Source organism: Canis lupus, chromosome 12, assembly GCF_048164855.1.
Source record: "Canis lupus baileyi chromosome 12, mCanLup2.hap1, whole genome shotgun sequence".
Taxonomy (NCBI): Eukaryota; Metazoa; Chordata; class Mammalia; order Carnivora; family Canidae; genus Canis; species Canis lupus.
Window position 1 is genome coordinate 51,293,064 of NC_132849.1, and position 18,424 is coordinate 51,311,487.

The window sequence follows — 18,424 nt, forward strand, 5'->3', positions numbered from 1 at the left end:
GAGTGGTTGTGAAATTGCAACGTAAGAGTTGTACCATTTATTCAGGGGTTGGTGAAAATTCCCAGAAAGGAACACATGGCAAAGTTGGCTGTGATGAGTCAGGACTGTATTCACCAAACTCCATGAGTAGAAGAAGAATTCCGAAAATTCCAGCAGAAAGCATAATGAGGCTACAAACTGGGACCAGGGGACTCCATCAGACTCACATCTTTCACTAAACATTGAAGGCATTGGAAAGCTTTTGAATCTGTTTTTCTCATCTACCTGAAAAAGCTGAATTGTAGCATGACAGTTTTGCTCTCAGATTGAAGAGAATAAATATTTCTTCTCCCTCTCCAGCTCCTAGAAGTCAGGAAATTTCTCCTGTACTTTCAGCGACACATTCTAGAGTATCTTTGTTGTTTACTTTTTTTAACTTGTCAGCTTATTAAAAAAGACATTCTCTCAGACAATCCAAAGAGAAGTCTGTATCTCTTTTCCACTTCTAGTGCCTCAATCTCAAATCCCTAAACCACAGGCATGTACATAGATGGAGAACTGGAGCTGCCAGTCTGAATGCTAGTATCTTTGAGAATGTCTACCCCAGAGAAGTAGAGAAGGCCAGTTTCTATTGTGAGGACCACAAACACTAAAATAAAAATACTGATAAATTAGCATGAATTGAGTGTAAGATGTTATTCTAATATACTACTACATTTTCCCTCACAATAATCTTTTGAGATAGACAAGTATATTCATCACCCATTTTTTACAAATGAAGAAACTGAAACACAGGGAGAATAAAAAATTTGGCCGAGGTCATATAACAAGATTAGCACTCAAGAAGATTGACTCAATGTTGTCAACCACTGTGTGATAACTTGCCAATGTCCAAGTGCCAGAAAAAAGTGCTCAGGGCTTTGGAATACAATGTACTCTGTACTACCAAAGGAAAAGTTTCACCTGATTTTGTAGGTATTTTTCTTTCAGCTCAGAAATACACATTCATCTACATTAACCCATAGCACACTGCTACAACGATTTACTTAAACATCTGTTTCTCTGCCTAGTGTATGAGCTGCTAAAGAGCAATGACTAGGGGACACCTGAGTGGCTCAGCGGTTGAGCGTTGGGCTTCCTGTGGGGAGCCTGCCTCTCCCTTTGCCTATGTCTCTGCCTCTCCCTCTGTGTCTCTCATGAATAATTAAATAAATCTTTAAAAAAAGAGAGAGAGCAATGACACAATGACATTGTGGAGCATCCTCAATGTCTAGCATATGACTAGGAATATCACTGGTAGTTTATAAATTTAGTTAAAGAAGTGAATAAATTAAAGTCAAATTATGTTTTTATTCTTTCATTATTCTTTTCATTAATTTACTATGGGCCTATTATGGACCAGATCCCATGCTAAGCACTGTGAACAACAAAACGAATTAGTCATAGTTCCTGCCTTCAATATGTTCTCAATCTAATCAGAAAACCAGATGAAAAACTGGAAAATTTAAATAGAGAGTAAAACGTTTTTTCACAGAATGAAGTATGTGGTATTACAGGAATATAAAGAAAGAACACAAACCTAGCCTGAGGCTGTCGATCAAGGCTCCCTAAAAACGGTTTTGAAATACTCTCTGGGAATTAGCTAGGCACCAGGGAAGCATGGACATGGGCCAGAGAAAATGAGGGGGCATTTGGGCACTTGCATGTGGTTGGATGTTGATGTAGTACAGATTATGAGAAGTCCATTGGGAAAAAATACTAAAAATGCAACTAGAGGTAAGATTTAAAGAGCAAAAAAACTGTTAAACACTGAATTTCCTCCCCTAAGATCATGGGGAGTCATGGGTATGTAGCAAGCAAGCAATAGAGTAGGACTAGAAAAGATATTAGTTCCACTTCAGATGAGTCATCAGCCAGAAAGCTAGCACTGAAACATCAGGAGAAAAAGTAAGCAAAGGACCTGTCAGGAATGGAGAGTAGGTTACAGCTCAATTGTTGGATGTGAAGAAGCAGAAGGGTAGAAGGTTAGCACAGCAGTATTGGAGTCATACAGAACCACACTCAAATTTCATCTCTTTCACGGAGTCCTTGTGTGACCTTGGGCAACTTATTTAAATACTCTGTGCCTTGGTTTCTCTTTCTATACTCTGAGAATAAAACCACTAACCATGTAAGATTTATCTAAAGATTAAATGAAGTAACATGTAAAACCTCAACTAGAAAGGGAGCTGAGGATTTCCTGGCACTATGCTGACAAGCTATTGCCAAAAAGCATATACGTTATATAGGGAAACTCTTACCTTCCTCCCCATCTGAGCATTATATAGGTTATTTACTCTGCATTCAAAACTTACATGGTCAGTGTTGTTATTGTCAGAGAACTCAGGATACAATGATAAGGGGCACTCTCTGAAGTATTTCAGAAGTAGCCTTTCTCTGTACTTTCCATGCTCTGTGCCATTGCTCATGTCACATTCAACTTCACCCCCTCCACTCCACCATTTCCTAAATCTTGTGCTGTTGAGGATTTCATCCCTATTATTACCAATACCAGCTACCCCATTCAAGTTGTTCTTTGCTTGGTGTGAAACTCCCTTCTGGGATCCATCCTGATAAACTTTGAGAACCTCAGCTGGTTAGAAAACCCATGCCCTACCTACACGTAGTTCAGGATACCAATCATCACTCACTGCTTATACCAAACTTGAGATTCTCACTTCAAGCAGCCTATTGCCAATTATGCAGATGAACTGGACAGCCATCAACCATACTAGCAAGAAAACTTCAGAACTATCAGTTCTATTAAAACACTTTTAATTAGAAGACTAATCCCAGGTCATCACTCTATTTATTTTTTAGTGTTTTTATTTTAACTGATCTAAAGATGACAAGGAACTTTAGTAGTACTACTGTTTGCTCACTCTGGGTTATGGGTTAATCTATCTCAGGACACACAATCACCTATATTTACCTTTAGGCACATGGTATGCCAATTGGTGGCCTAGCCTATGGTGGTGACCCTGGCTCAGATATCTGCAAAAAGGAAAGGCTCCACTTCTCTCAAGTCTGCCCAGGAAAGTGAACTTGACCTCCCATGGATGATGGTTGGGGAGAGAGGAGCACTTGTGCAAGGAGATGATTAGATTCCAGTCGTGACTCTTCCATCCAATTAAGTCTTAGGCATTTCCTTTAGTCAGGTCTACACCCAGCAAACTTTGTACTCAGGATACTGACTCAGCACACAGTAAATTCTAAAGATGCATACATATAAGAGGAGAAATCCCAGGCATCAGAGAAAACATAGTTACAAAATGCAACTTAAAATGCTAAAAAGTACTATAATAAAAGAAAGTCCAAACATTACAGAAAGACCATGGAGAGTACAAGTATAACACAGGTAAATAACTTCCTTACATAAGAAACTATTATACAAATATTATTACATGGACACTATTGTTATCCTCATTTTACAAATGAAGAAATTGAGGCTCAGAGCTTAAAACTATACCTTAACCAAGCACTGAAGGAAAGCCTAAGGTACAGATTGTTGAATCTATGCAGCCCCTCAATGGACCTTAGGAAAGCTCCAGCAATATCTCACTACACATAGTCATCTAAATCTCCAAGAGGAGCCAGAATGAACCTAGCAGATTCAGAGATAAGTTTTCTATCACATCCTCAAATGTCCCAGATGACTGTAGTCTGAGAAGGTCCTAGCATCTGACTTCAGCTCAGATCATGATCTCAGGGTCCTGACATCCAAACCTGCATGGGGCTCCACGCTCGGCATGGCATCTGCTTGTCCTTCTACTCCCTCTGCCTTTCTCCTGACTTGTGCTCTCTCTCTCTCTTTCAAATAAATAAAATCTTTTTAAAAATAAGTTGAACAATACCAAGAATGAATGGGCACACAGAATTGTGAATTATTACAACTCCCTTGTAGAGTCATTTGGCAACTCCTATGATGTTAAAGACATATATACTCAACAATTCTACTCCTAATGTATGAAATAGAACAATGATTCTCAAACTGGGATTATTGACTCATTAATAGACCATAAAATCAATGTTGTAGATAAGGAGTAACACTTTCATAAATTAGAATCACATAGCATAGTGTAACACAGTATGGCAAAGAATAGGAAATAACCAGAAATTATCAGAAAATAATCAAGGTAAGTATTATTTTATGAAATTTCAACTTCAATCATATAAATACATAGAAATACAAAACATAAAGGTTATAATGTAAAAAGCATGTCTTACTGCATTAAAAAAATGTTTAAAAAATACTACCCTAAAGAAATCCTTGCACATGTGCATAGGGAAGTATCCAAAAAAGGTCAACTACAACAGTTTTTATATACAGTAAAAAATTAAAAACAATTTCAACGTTGATCAACACAGAAAGGAATAAATAAATTTATGATACAACCATATAGTGTAATACTACACATAAGTGAAATTAAAAGCTAGAGCCAGGTAGTGAATCTCAAAAACAAATCTGAGAGAAAAATACTACTTGATTCAAATAATGTAATATAGTTCACACAGTTAAAAAAAATTGCAAAAAAATCCTATATCTTCTTTAGCTATATATATATAGCAAAAACATCAAGCATTCATAGAAATGACATTCATTAAAATGAAAATAATGGTTACTTTAAGAGCAAAGGAGAAAGGGATGATGGGCAGGGCATTCAGGAAGTTTCCCTTTATTTTCATTGTTCAGCTCTAAAACTGAGTGATAGATAGATAAATATCCATTATATTATTCTCCACAATTTTTGTATATTCAAAATATTTCATAATAAAAAAGATAATTCTGGTCGCCATGTAGGGAATATGTGGGGATGAAAGTAGTAAAAGCAATAGCCAACAAGAGATGTTGGCAGTGGTCTAGAAGAGAAACAATGGAGATTATTTGGGGTTCAAGAGGCAGTATGCAAGATGAGGAGAAGATATGTTGGATATTTTTTGCAGGTGGAAGGAAAAGTCTTGGTTGTGAATTAGATGGGAAAGGGAGTGGTGAGGAAAAAGATAAAAATTAAGACTTCTTCCTCATTTTCACCTGGAGTAACTGTTGGGATGGTGTTAACTGGCATAGGGAAGATAGGCAGAAACAGATTTAGAAGGAAAAATCAGAAAGTTCAGTTTGGATTTGTCCTGTTTGAACTGTCTATTCAGCATCCAGTACAAACATCAAATAACAATTGAATATAGAAATTTGAAGCCAGGACTGGAAAATACAGATTTGGAAGCTACATGCACACAAATAAGATTCTGCTCTTCAGTGTGCATCAGTCTCCTTGATGCACTAGGTTCTTCTATTTGTTGCTAGAGAACATTTCTCATACTTTGCAATTTGTTTTTCCCTTGAGCCTTATGAATAAAAATTGCTTTTTATCTTTAGTCTTCCAACTTGAAGCTTCCAAATATACTTTAAGAATTTATCTACTGACAAACCGTCTGCTTCTAACAGAGTCCAGCAGTCAACAACAACACTATGCTAAACAGCCACTACTGGGCCCTCATTCATCATCACAAACATTTATGGAGCATGAGCAAATTCTATACACAAGCACTCTGTAGGATTCCTTTGGGAATGAAATTGTCTCTTAATACCATCACTGACCTGAGGATATGAAATATAATGAAAACCAAAAGATACACACAACAATCATCCCACAACATTCAACTTCTCTTAAGTATTTTTAAGTGCCTACTATGTGTCAGGCACTACCCTAGATCTGGGGACTATTACAGTGAGCTTGACACTTAATGCTGGTTAGAATTAAAAAGCAAATGAAAATAAAGTAGTATCTCTAACAGCAAATGGAAAGCAAATAAAAGTAAGAAGTCTAATAATTAAAATAGTAGAATATCCTCCAGATCATGAGTCAGCACCCTTTCTCTGTAAAGGTTCAGATAGTAAAGATTTTAGGCTTAACAGACCATACAGTTTCTCTTGCAACTACTCAATTATGCTATTGTACCACAAAAGCATCCTAGACAACATGGAAAAAAATGGCTGTGTGCCAAAATATATTTTTATGAACACTGAGATTTGAATTTCATGTCAATTTCACACTCACAAAACACTAGTCTTTTGATATATTTTCAACTATTTAAAATGTAAAAACTATTCATCAGTCACAGACCATACAAAAATAGGAGGTAGGCTGGATTTAACCATGGGCCATTGGTTGCAAACTGTTGCTCTAGATCAACTTCGCAATTCCACCTCAGTTATAAGGGTAAGTTACATAATTTGCAGGGCCCATTGCAAAACTAAAGTGTGTGGAGATCAAACATCATTCAGAATTTCAAGACAGCTACAGCAGAGCATTAAACTCAGTGTGGGGCCCTTCTTAGTATGGAACTCTCTGTGACTATACAGCTCACATATCCACAAAGCTGGGCTGTCATGTACTTATATCTTAATTGCATTCCTATTTTCCTGGATATTAACTGACTGTCATAGACAGTATTTTAATTATGTGCCCCTAGCATCAAGTATTTATTTGAATTCTGTATTCTAGCAATTCTAACATAGTACCCTAGCACATAGCAGGTGTTCAAACCAAAGTTAGTAGGATGAAGGCAGAAAGCAGGAATGACCAGAGTTAAAAGTTTTGTATATTTTGTTTCTTGAACCACATAGAAACAATGATATGCTACTGTCAGGGAATGTTCTAGTTCCCTTGAAAACCCACTAAGAGGTCTACAGATAGGCATTTCTGGAATTTGCATTATAAAACCAGCTTGATTTTTCCTTGCAATATTGAGTTCTCTTTCTCCAGCCTCATCTTTTCTCCCACCTGGTACCTCACTCTCCGGGAAGAAGCATCCACTTCACTTTCAAACATGCCAAGTTCTCTCAGCTATTGGAGTTTTTGAGCATTGCTTCCTCTTCCTGGAAAGATTTGCACCACCTCCACCTGGATAAGTCTCAGTTTCTTTCACAGTTTTGTCATATCTCTCCAGAAGCCTGCACTGGGTGCCCGTCCTGTGTCTCCAAGACTTTCTGTCCCTGTGTCAGAGAGCTAATGGGGAAGTTTTGAGACTTCTTTCCCTGCTCCTCCAATAGGGTTGGGCCAGCTTGTCAGAAGCAGGGATACTAGGGTATTCATCTTTGTTTCTTAAGAGCTTGGGACACAATAGGTGCTCAGTAAATGTTTGATAAATCAATGTGTGAATGAGTGTATTGAAAAGCAGTCTAGTAAATGTAGTCTGCCTAGGTCTTTCAACGACTTATTTCCTTTGGGAAATCAAAACTAAAACAGCAGCCGCCTGAAGCCCTCTTCTCAGAAAAACAACAGCTTACAAAGCTCACAAAACTCTGGCACTGTATGCCCTGCAAGGAGTGTTGCCCATTGTGGATGGGGAAGGCAGCTGTGGCCACCCAGTGGTCACTATTACAGTTCTTAGCAAAGCCTCAGCAAGTCTGAGGGGAAAGTTCTGCATTTGTCTTCCTCTTGTGTCATCACTGTTTCATTCATTAGGCAAATATTTATTAGGTCCTAGGCAGTGTTCTAGCATGGGGACATGTCAGTGAACCAAAAAAGTCCTTTTTCTCATTAAGTTCACTCTCTAGTGATGAAAATAGACAATAAACAAATAAGCACACAATAAATGTCAGTTGATAATAAGAGTTATGAAGCACAAGAAAAGCACAGTGAGGGACTTGGGGATGGGTAGGGACAGTCCAACTGAGGGTGGTCAGGGAAGGCTGCTCTGATTAGGTGAAAATTGAGCAGGAAACTGAAGTAAGGGTGGGAATGGAGTCCCTGAAGGGCAGGGGGGAAGGATGTCAGAGCCCTAGGGTAGGAAGGAATAGCAAGTGGTCAGTGAGTCTGGAGTGCAGGAGGAAGGGGACCAAGGTCAGTGACAAAAAAGAGGTCAAAATCTAGTCAAGGCAGGATCAGGAGGTTTTCAAAGGCCATGGTGAGGACTTTGTTCTTATTTTTTCAATTCTCTTATTTTGCTTTTTAAGATAATAATAATAATAATTAATAATAATGATAATAATAATAATGTAGGTTTGGAGAACCTCTTGAATCCAGACATTGCATACTTACCTTCAGATTTTCATATTTTAAAGTACCAATATGAACCAAGTAGAAGAAAACATGCAGTTTTCCCCAAGATTCTCCTGGAGAACTTCAGCTAAGAACTCAAAGATAAATTCTTGGCATACCTTTGGGTAGCACCCATCATATAATGCATTGTCATGTAGATATTCATGCAAGTGGTCAAATCATAGCCTTCAAAATCTACTTCCATCAAGTATGTCTTGGGTATCAGTCTTTTTTTGTGACCAGCATTTAGGAAACCTAGAAAAAAAAAAATCTTGCCTAAAATGACTAATATTTAGATTGTACATACATATTTAAGCAATTCTTTATTCAAATGGTTTTTTTAAAAGATTTACTTATTTATTTATTCATGAGAGACATACATGGAGAGAGAGAGAGGCAGAGACACAGGCAGAGGGAGAAGCAGGCTCCACTCAGGGAGCCAGATGCGGGACTTGATCCTGGGACTCCAGACTGCGCCCTGGGCTTGGGCTGAAGGCAGGTGCTAAACTGCTGAGCCACCCAGGGATCCCCATCTTTATTCAAATGTTAATCCTGCTCAGGGTCTAACCTCTGTCTCAATGTGTCCTTAGTAGAGCTGAAGTAGAAATCACAAAGCCCATCTCATTCTGCAAGCAGATCTGGGTTCAAATCCTAGCTCTATGACTTCCCTACTTTGTGTTCTCAGGCAAATTTCCTAATCTTTCCTCTTCAGTTGTGTCATCTGTAGAATGACAATACTAATAATAGTGCCCACTTCCCTGGGCTACTGGGAGGCTTACTGTGCCCAGACTATAGTAGGCATTACACACGTGTTTGGTATTGTTAATGTTTATAATAATATATGATTGTATATCGGATTCTGAAAATGCTATTTTTATAAAAATTAAAAGGAATTTTGTCATTTATTTTCAAATTGAAGTTAATTCCACTTTTAAAATGTCCAAATTTCCAAACCCCAAAGCCGATATGATCATCAACTTCTCTAGGAAACTTTCTATCCATAAATGGTTTTAGAATGAATGAAATCTAAATACTCTTAAAGCAACAATTTTATAATTTCAATGATTAATCAAGGCATCTGTGTCCTCTTTAGTCCACATAACTTGCTGGGACGGTGGTTGGGTGGAGACTTTTGGCTGTTCCTTTGTATCTATATGCCTCATATTCCTCTGAGGAGGAAGGGGAGGATAAGGGAAAGGCTAAACTGTGTGGTCCTAGGAGATCCACCACAGTTTGAAAATGTGACAGTTACAAAATCTGAGATCCCATGGTTACCTTGTATTCCTATAGCTCTTTAAAGTCATAGAGGGCTTAAAAGCAGATTCCAAAAAAATATAGTTAGAAAATTAATTTTAATCCAGTGGACATTTCTTCCTTATATAGTTACCTAAGTAGATGTTGGGACACAGACACTTTTTAAGCCTGTGCAGGAGACATTATAAAAGCAGAGTAGAGTAGCTGCAATGAAAGCCTTATAGTCTACAAAGTCTAAAATACTATCTGGCCCTTTATAGAGCTTTCCAATCTCAGTTCTAAAACAGTGTCAGTCCCATTGTAGGTGCTTAAGAACATCCATCCTGGATGGATGATTGAATGAATGAATGAATGAACGAACGAATGAATGAATTTAACCTTCATGACAACTCAATTTCATAAAAATTTTAAATGGTGGAGTTGAGATTTGAACTGAGTTTAGTAACTCCAAAGTCACGTCTATTCCACTGTACCATATTTCCTTCCTAACATAACTCCCATATGTTTAGCACTCTACCATTTAAAAGACATGTTATTCATTCTTGTTTGACATTAGTGACAACCTTCTCAGAAGTTTTGCCATTGTCATCCCCATTTTTTAGATGGGGAATCAATTTCAGAAAGGCAAAGTACTTTGTCCAGCATCACTCAGCTCGTATAAGGAGTTTGGACTGGGTACCAGCACTCCCCTTTGCCTTACAATGTTTAAAAGTCTGTTGTTTATCTTCATTTAACATCTGTGCTTCTGAAGAGTGTGAATTTATCTTATCTTTATATCCTCAATGCCTAGCATAGTTTGTGACTATGGTGAACATCCCATATGTGATAGGTGAATGAATGGTGATAACTACAACATTAAATTGTGCAATTGACAAAAGGACAATCAGCGTGAGGTTCATTGGCCAGGCTCAAAACCTGGCTGTGTTCTAGTAGACAGATTCCAACCTTCATAGGCTCTTCTCCCTAATTCCATGCTTATTATTTATATAAGACAAAATGCATAAGTAAGGAGATTACTTTCAAATTAAAAAAACACCCCAATCTAACATAATTCTCCCTCTTAAGGTCAAATGACTTCCCTTTGGGGCGCACATATATCATCTACTTCTTTTTTAAAATCTACACACTAACAGACATACACTGTTCCTAAATTATGCTGCTCCTTCCTTGAAGAATAATGAAACATTCTTTAAACATTAAGATGATGGTAAGGGATGAAATGTTTGTATAATTTTCCTTTTTGACAACTACCATAGAGTTTACGGGAAATATGATTAATAGTATAAAAATTGTTTCTATCTTTGGCTAACCAGTATCCGGTAATGAATCAACTCATCACAACCAAAGATAACGTGTACTCTGTTCAGATTTCTTAAATATGACATGATTGCAAGTGGAAATATTCCAAATCATGAAATATTTACACAGCAATGAAAACAGTTAAGACACAATAGACATGTAGGAACATTGTTCTGGAGAGAAAGACAGACAAAAGAAATGTGTGCTGACAGATGAACAGATATATTGATGCTTTATAAGGGCCTAGGATATGTCTCAGGATAGGCATGCCTTCTTTAGGAAATTTAGACAAATTCAGAGCTCTTTCTATTTCTGAGATGCAGCAGTCACAGGATATTTGCTTTCACTTTCGGGTTATAGGATAGAAGCTAAAGTAAGAAATAGCTGCTCTAAACATTGGTCAATAATCATTTAATGCGTTTTTTTCAGTTGCTCAATACCTCTCTCTCTCTCTCCCACCCTTCACCCATCATCCTATTCCATCTCTGTCATATTTCCTCCTCTCTTTCTCCTCCTCTCCCCGCTCTTCTTCTTCTTTTGCTCTTTCAATATCTTTACCTCCATGTCTCTCCTTTTCCTCTTCCTCTCCCTCCTCTTTCCCCTGCACCCCTCTCGCTCTTTCTGTCTCATTTTCCCTGAACTTGTAGCTTTAATGCCTCAGGGTGAAAAATTGTATTATTAGCACATAATATTCAGGGATTCTTTTAAGATATTGTCAACCACAGAAGAAATTAATGGTCAAATACATGCCAAATTTCTACATATCCATTATTAACATGTGAACAATGTACTGCTATAGTATCTAATCTACTTAGACTTTGGGAACTGACTTCAAGATTCCACATTGAATTAATTTACAAAATTTGCAGTGACCCAAGTTCCTCTTCAGTGCATCCTCCCTTCCTTCTAGATTCCATTATCACTAGGATTAAATAATCAAAACTAATATTTTGTAATAGTAAACCTATTCTCTCACCAACACAGTTAATATTAAGTAAACAGAAAGAGTATTTCTAAATAGATATCAGAAAGCTGTTATTTGTATAAAACCTAACCCCCAAAATACTGGATTATCTTTAGCATAAGATGAGCTGTGAAATTTATTAATTTTTAAGAACTTTTTTTATTTTGGAATAGCATAGCCTGCATTTATAAGATGCCAAGTATTGTTTACCTTGAATTCAAGAATGGATTACTTAATATTTCTCCCACTCTTCTATGATTCGAGAAATTCTTAATGAGAGAAAAATGCACTACTGTAGTTACTTATTTAAATAAAACATAAAAAATATGATAGCGTTTCTCTTAATGGTGAAAACCACGGGTGCAAGATGGAGTCACTTATGCTAGGACAAGTCACCAAACTAGGACTTAATACCTAACCTAACTGTAGTTTTGACTCCTCCAGAAATGTAGTCTTAACCACTGGTCATTTAGGAATTTTCTGGTCAGCACTAATGAAGTAATCTGTCACATGGTCAGTCTCCTCACCTAAAAGTTGATGAGGTAATCTACATGATAAGACCCTCTGCCCTATGCTCTAAAGTGACCTTGCTTGAAACAATCCTTTGCTTTTGCTAATAACTCTTGACCCACCTTCCTTCTTAATAAAAACTTTCTATTTTGTAAAACTCTTCCGAGGGGTGCCTTTGGCTCAGGTCATGTCTTGGGGTCCTGGGATCAAGTCCTGCATCAGGCTCCCTATAGGAAGGCTGCTTCTCTCTCTGCCTATGTCTATGCCTCTCTCTCACTGTCTCTCATGAATAAATAAATAAAAATCTTCTTAAAAATAATAAAAAATAAAATAAAACTCTTCTTCCAGCTTCCCTCTACTTTCTGGATGTGAACAGACAGATTCATAAGAGATGTAACAAAGTCAATTAGATTTACTCAGTTGAATTTCTGGTGTTTAACACTATAAAACCAGCTTATTCAGTCATGGTCTTTCTTTTAAAGAACAATGGGCATTTGTATATATCTTCTTCTATCCTTGATTTCATTAGGGTCCTTTAAGTAGGAGACATGACAAACAAGGAACCGTCTCTAGTTTCAGGTTTATTCAAACATTTAAAGTGTTACTATTACTGACATTAATCTCTTCTGTGAAGCCTCCACGGCCTAAAGACTAATAGCACAATGTATTTACTCATACTTATTTACTCAAAGGCAAGAGAAGTATAAGTGGCTTTCTGGTGACAATAAGTACTTCTTCTTTGTTTATATTCAGTAAGAGCCCATTCTATGGACCTGTTCAGGGCTAAACAGCATCTGAGAGTCCAAAGAGTTCCCTAAGTCACTCAGTGATAGGAGCCAGCTATAGGTAAAGACAGCTTAGCTGAGTCAAAACAGTGTGTCTAGTTGGTCCTGGCTTCTATTGACTTTCACTAAGAAATCAGGCAATTTTTTTCTTAAAGATTTATTAATTTATTTGAGATAGAGAGCTAGAGAGAGTGACGGAAGTATATAAGGGAGAATCTTCAAGCAGACTCCCTGCTGAGGGTGGAGCCCAGTAGGAGGGCTCCATCCCACAACCTATGAGATCATGACCTGAGCTGAAACCAAGAGTTAGAGGCTTAATTGACCAAGCCACTCAAGTGCCCAAGAAATTAGGCATTTTTGGTTCCACTGAGATAAATTCACCTATGGATGGAACAGTTGTGGTGGTTCCCATTGACTTTATGTTAATATTGCTATCATTAAGTTAATGATAATATGTCATTATCATTAAGTTACTGTTTATGACGTGATGACTATATGCCAGGCATTCTACTAAGTACTTCACATATATTATCTCATTTAATCCTCCCCACTACTAGACTGTTATGATCATTATCCCCATTTTACTGATAAGAAAACTAAGATTTTAAGAGTTTAAGATTTGAGGGCACATAGCTAATAAATAGCAGATCAGTGTCTTAAATCTAGGTCTGTTGGATTCTATAGTTTAGGTACCCCCCATAACACACACATAAATCTTTATTGCCAATCATATTTAGTATATAGACAATTTTTGACATAAAGAGCATATAAAATGTCTCTTTTTACAATGTAGCTAATCTCTAATGTCAACCTTCCTCTTGAGTTTATTAGAACTCTGAAGCAAAAACATTGGGTCTTACATCAGGAGAAATAAGTTCTGATCTTGAATTTATCACCAATTTGCAATGTGATTTGGGAAATTCATTTCCCTCTTTGTGCGTCAGTGTTGAGATCTGCAAACTAATGGAATTGGATTATATTATCTCTAGAGTCACTCACCATTTTGAGATTCTGTGAGCTGTCCATTGGTTGAGAAAGTCTTATCTTCATGAAACGATATACTTTATTGTAACTGCAATGATCATGATTTTTCAAATCAATGGAATTTTGAGAAATCAACTTCATCTTTAAAAATTAGGTTAGGGCTGAGAAATGTAACCATCTGAGGAGTCTAAGTATAAAGATAGGAAATTCCAAACATTGTGCTAAGTGTTTTCACTAATGCTATATCATTCTAAGATATGTCACTTTACTCTCATTTTATAGAAAAGGAGATTAAATCCCCAAGAAGTAAGGTTTCTGGTCTGAAATTATGTAATTGGTAAGTGGTACAGCAGTGACTCAGACCCAGATCCCTCTCTGGAATCACAGGCTATTAGAGATGGAAGAAGTTTGGGAAGTCACATAGCCTAATGTTCTATCTAAAATTAATACTGGGGGGATCCCTGGGTAGCGCAGCGGTTTAGCGCCTGCCTTTGCCCCAGGGCACAATCCTGGAGACCCGGGATTGAATCCCACGTCGGGCTCCCGGTGCATGGAGCCTGCTTCTCCCTCTGCCTATGTCTCTGCCTCTCTCTGTGTGACTATCATAAATAAATAAAAATTTTTAAAAAAATTAAATTAAATTAAATTAATACTGGGTTGCTCAATCCTGTGAATAATTTATGATCCTTTTTACTAGGTGTAGGTTTGAAATGTACACTAAGTCACCCATGGTTTAGATGAAGAGAGAGGAGACAGACATAAAACTCATTAAATGGGAAAAAAAAAGTGAGATCCAATGAAATAAAGGAAAAACTAAGTTTAACACAATGATTAGGAACTCAAGGCTTAGAAACAGACTGACCTGGGTTCAAACTTTACCCTGGCACTGAATGGATATGTGACAAGCAAAGCATTTACTTTAAGCCTCAGTGGTATCCTTATCTGTGAAATGGGAATACAGAGTGTGCTCCACAGCCTTCCTATGAAGATTATATGGTATAGTCCATGTTAAAATGCTCAGCAGAGTACCAGGTACATAGAGAAAAGTGGGCTACTGTCTCTTACTTAGCTCTGACCTCTAGAACTCTAGCCTTTCTCCTTCATCCCCCACTGCCATCATAAAGAAATTATATTTCACTAAAGACAAACTGTTCACGGTTCAATGACTGACCTCAACACTTTAACCAGTCATTCCAGGTCTATGTAGCAGTTGCATTAACAATAAACTCTTTAAGAAAAGATGAACAAGGGCAGATGGGGTGGCTCAGCCGTTTAGCACCGCCTTCAGTCCAGGGCGTGATCCTGGAGACCCAAGATCGAGTCCCACATCAGGCTCCCTGCAAGGAGCCTGCTTCTCCCTCTGCCTGTGTCTCTGCCTCTCTCTCTCTCTCTCTTTCTGTGTCTCTCATGAGTAAATAAATAAAATCTTTAAAAATATTAAGAAAAGATGAACAAATATACAAGTATCAAACAACCCCATCATAGAGCTTCAGTACTCAATACAAATCTCAGAATACTTAACAACATCATCACAGACGAGGTAGAAACCTAGGCAACCTTTCACCAAAAAATATTTGGCAAGAACTAGGAATGTTAGAAAATGATGAGGGAAGGCAAAGCATGAGGTAAGCAAAGTACTTCAGCCTCAAATATGAAGGAGATGGATGGTTAGTGATAGGGCTTTGTCAGATACTGGTAGCATGGATGATTTGTCTTGCATGAGCTTGTCTAAAACAATAATTCTCGTTTACATGCAATTTTTACAGTACTTTCCTTGGAAAACATGAGGGTTCTCAGCCCAGTAGCTCAAGTTCTTCCAAAGAACAATTAAAATAAATAGTTCACAGCTACAACAAGGTGGGCAAGCATTGAAATAATCAGAGAATGGGGCAGCCCGGGTGGCTCAGCGGTTTAGAGCCACCTTTGGCCCAGGTTGTGATCCTGGGGACCCAGGATTGAGTTCTACGTCAGGCTCCCTGCATGGAGCCTGCTTCTCCCTCTGCCTGTGTCTCTACCTCTCCTTCTTTCTCTGTGTGTGTCTCTCATGAATAAATAAATAAAATCTTTAAAAAAAAAAAAAAGAATGTGTTCTTAAAAAAAAAAAAAGAATCAGAGAACAACAAAGACAGTGGGCAGCAAATGGAAAAATGGAACAGGGACAATCAATTCTAATGAGTGGAAGCATAACAAGGGGGAATAATCACATTAATGGTGCCAACTCTTTCTCTCACTCCAGAAAGGGCCTGGTTATTTTCAGATTGTCTCTTCCAACCTTCTCCCTGTCATCTCTCCTTTCATACCTCAAATTATGAGCATCTGGAGGACAGGATCACATCTTTCATCCCTGTGTGTCTGACCCTAAGAACTCAGTAAATGCTTTTTGAATGAATGATTAAAATCAGTAAACTCTAAGGTGTGCAAGCACCTAGACTTACAACACTACATTTTCTGGCTCCCTAAGCTCCATAATATCATGTTCTACAACTTGGCATGGCTATGTCTCATTGTGTATTTATTTTTTCCTCTAGGAGTATAAACAATTAAACAATGTGGTCATGAACTTCTCTGTTTGTGTAGGGTGGGAGGCTGTAGAAACAAGTTTTGTGCTGCTAATCGTCTCAGTATCCTTTGCCTCAATATTTAGTGCTCCTTAACATCACTACAAATTATTCAATTAAAGTTTGAGAGGAAATACATGATCTTATCCCCCTTTCAATTGAGAGGTTCTTCTAAGACTTTTGGAATATTTAGTTGACTATTTTTAAATCATTAAATATACTTAAAATTATATATAAGATACATTTTTGGATATAGGAAAGCATTCTAGACTAGAACTCCAAATGAAAACAAATGCTATGGGCAAGGTAGCATGGTATATCAAAAAAGTTGTTGAACAGGAATTAAACCATCAGAATTCTGGTTATGTCTCAGCTTTGACTTGTCATGTCATTTTGGACACACTGTTCACCTTTTCTAGACACATTTTCCATGACTGTAGGTTGAGATGGGTTATTAACCTCAAAGGGTTCTCCATGCCCTAAAACTGAAAGAGGCTGGTAATAATTTCATATGGAGCCAAATTTATACCACACATGTATACAATGCTCTTATATGAAAGCATACAATGAGTACTGTTCAGTTGGTTAAGTGCCCAACTCTTGATTTTGGCTCAGGTGTGAGCCCACAGTGTCATAAGATCAAGCCCCATGTCGGGCTCCACACTCAGTTGGAGTCTTCTTGAGATACTCTTTCTCCCTCTCCCTCTGCCCCTTCCCCTGTTCTTCCTCTCTCTTTTTCTCTCCCTCTCTTTCTCTCTCTCTCTCTCTCTCTCAAATAAATAGATAAAATCTTTAAAAAAGAGAGAGAAAGAAAATCTTTTAAAAATTTTAATTAATTAATTAAATAAAATAAGCCACCACACACAAAAAAATTAACTTGTATAGCTGGGCAAAGAAATGCCTAATGAAGTAACTTCATCAAGGAAAAAAATGAAAATAAATTTGGATCTGAAGGAATAAATGAGGAAGGAAAAGATTTTGATGACTTTCCAAAACTAACTCAAGTTGTTCAATAAAGTTTAGCAATGTTTATTCAAGATAAAAACTACAGGATTTGAACAAGTTATTCTAATTTTAATATCCAATGAAGGCTTAAAATGGAAATTAATGCACTTACTCCCATGAAGTGAAGAAATTAAAAAAACAACCTGTAATGTTAAGCAAAACAGTGGTAACTTACAGAAGTATTTCAGTTATTTATGACTAAGAAACTAGTAACCATAATACATATATCAGAACTATTTCCTATAAAGTAATCTGAAAAGATAAAATGTTTGATTCCCAAAAAAACAAGCCATATAAACACTTCTATAAATTCTTATAAAATACACATTTGTATTCTTGAATTGTCTTGAAAATCTAATCAACCTTCATATAACATTGGATCCATGGAAAAATGCAATAGTTTCAAAATAAAACAGAATTTCAAGTGAATTATCTGATTATGGGTATTATCTGATTATGTGTACTGTAAATATCAGAGAACAGTATCCTATAAATCCACTTAGGCATAAAAACCTCTTATCTATGTAATTCCTTGGGCTACCAATTCCACACTTCCCCCTCTGCCTACAGGTGCACCAGGTATAACATAAAACAGGAAAGGCTGCACATTCTTTTTGTTCACAGCTTTAATTCAAAACCATTTTGTCAGACCCGTTTCTTGCTGCTGACTCCACACTGCCTTCCAAGTTCTGTCTACTAGACTTGCTGCCCATTTTCATCCCTACATTACCTACTGAATTTGTCATTTACGGCCACTTTTCTAAGTTCAACCTTGGTTTCTCTCAACAATACTGCTCTTTTTATAATAGGATTATAAATACATAGAACTGGGAATGAGCATCTTTTAGAGAGTCCACATGGTCCCAAGACCTCTTGTTCCAGCATATTCCACAGACCAGGCCACCATTAGCTCTGTCCAGCCTATCGAAGAAAACAAGACCAAAATCTTTATAATCAAATAGGCAGGGTTTATTAACTGGTTAAAATCACATAATGTTAAAAATG

At 37.2% G+C, this 18,424-nt stretch overlaps 1 long non-coding RNA gene across 5 annotated transcripts in view; it reads right to left on the minus strand.

Annotated features, from left to right (window-relative positions):
• The window catches only part of LOC140600737 (uncharacterized), a 137,051-nt gene that overhangs the window by 114,599 nt on the left and 4,028 nt on the right, over window positions 1–18,424 (minus strand). For all 5 annotated transcript variants that reach the window (XR_012003904.1, XR_012003903.1, XR_012003900.1 and 2 more), the window contains exon 2: window positions 8,180–8,315. This is a non-coding gene — a long non-coding RNA (uncharacterized lncRNA). The remainder of the gene's footprint in view (window positions 1–8,179; window positions 8,316–18,424) is intronic.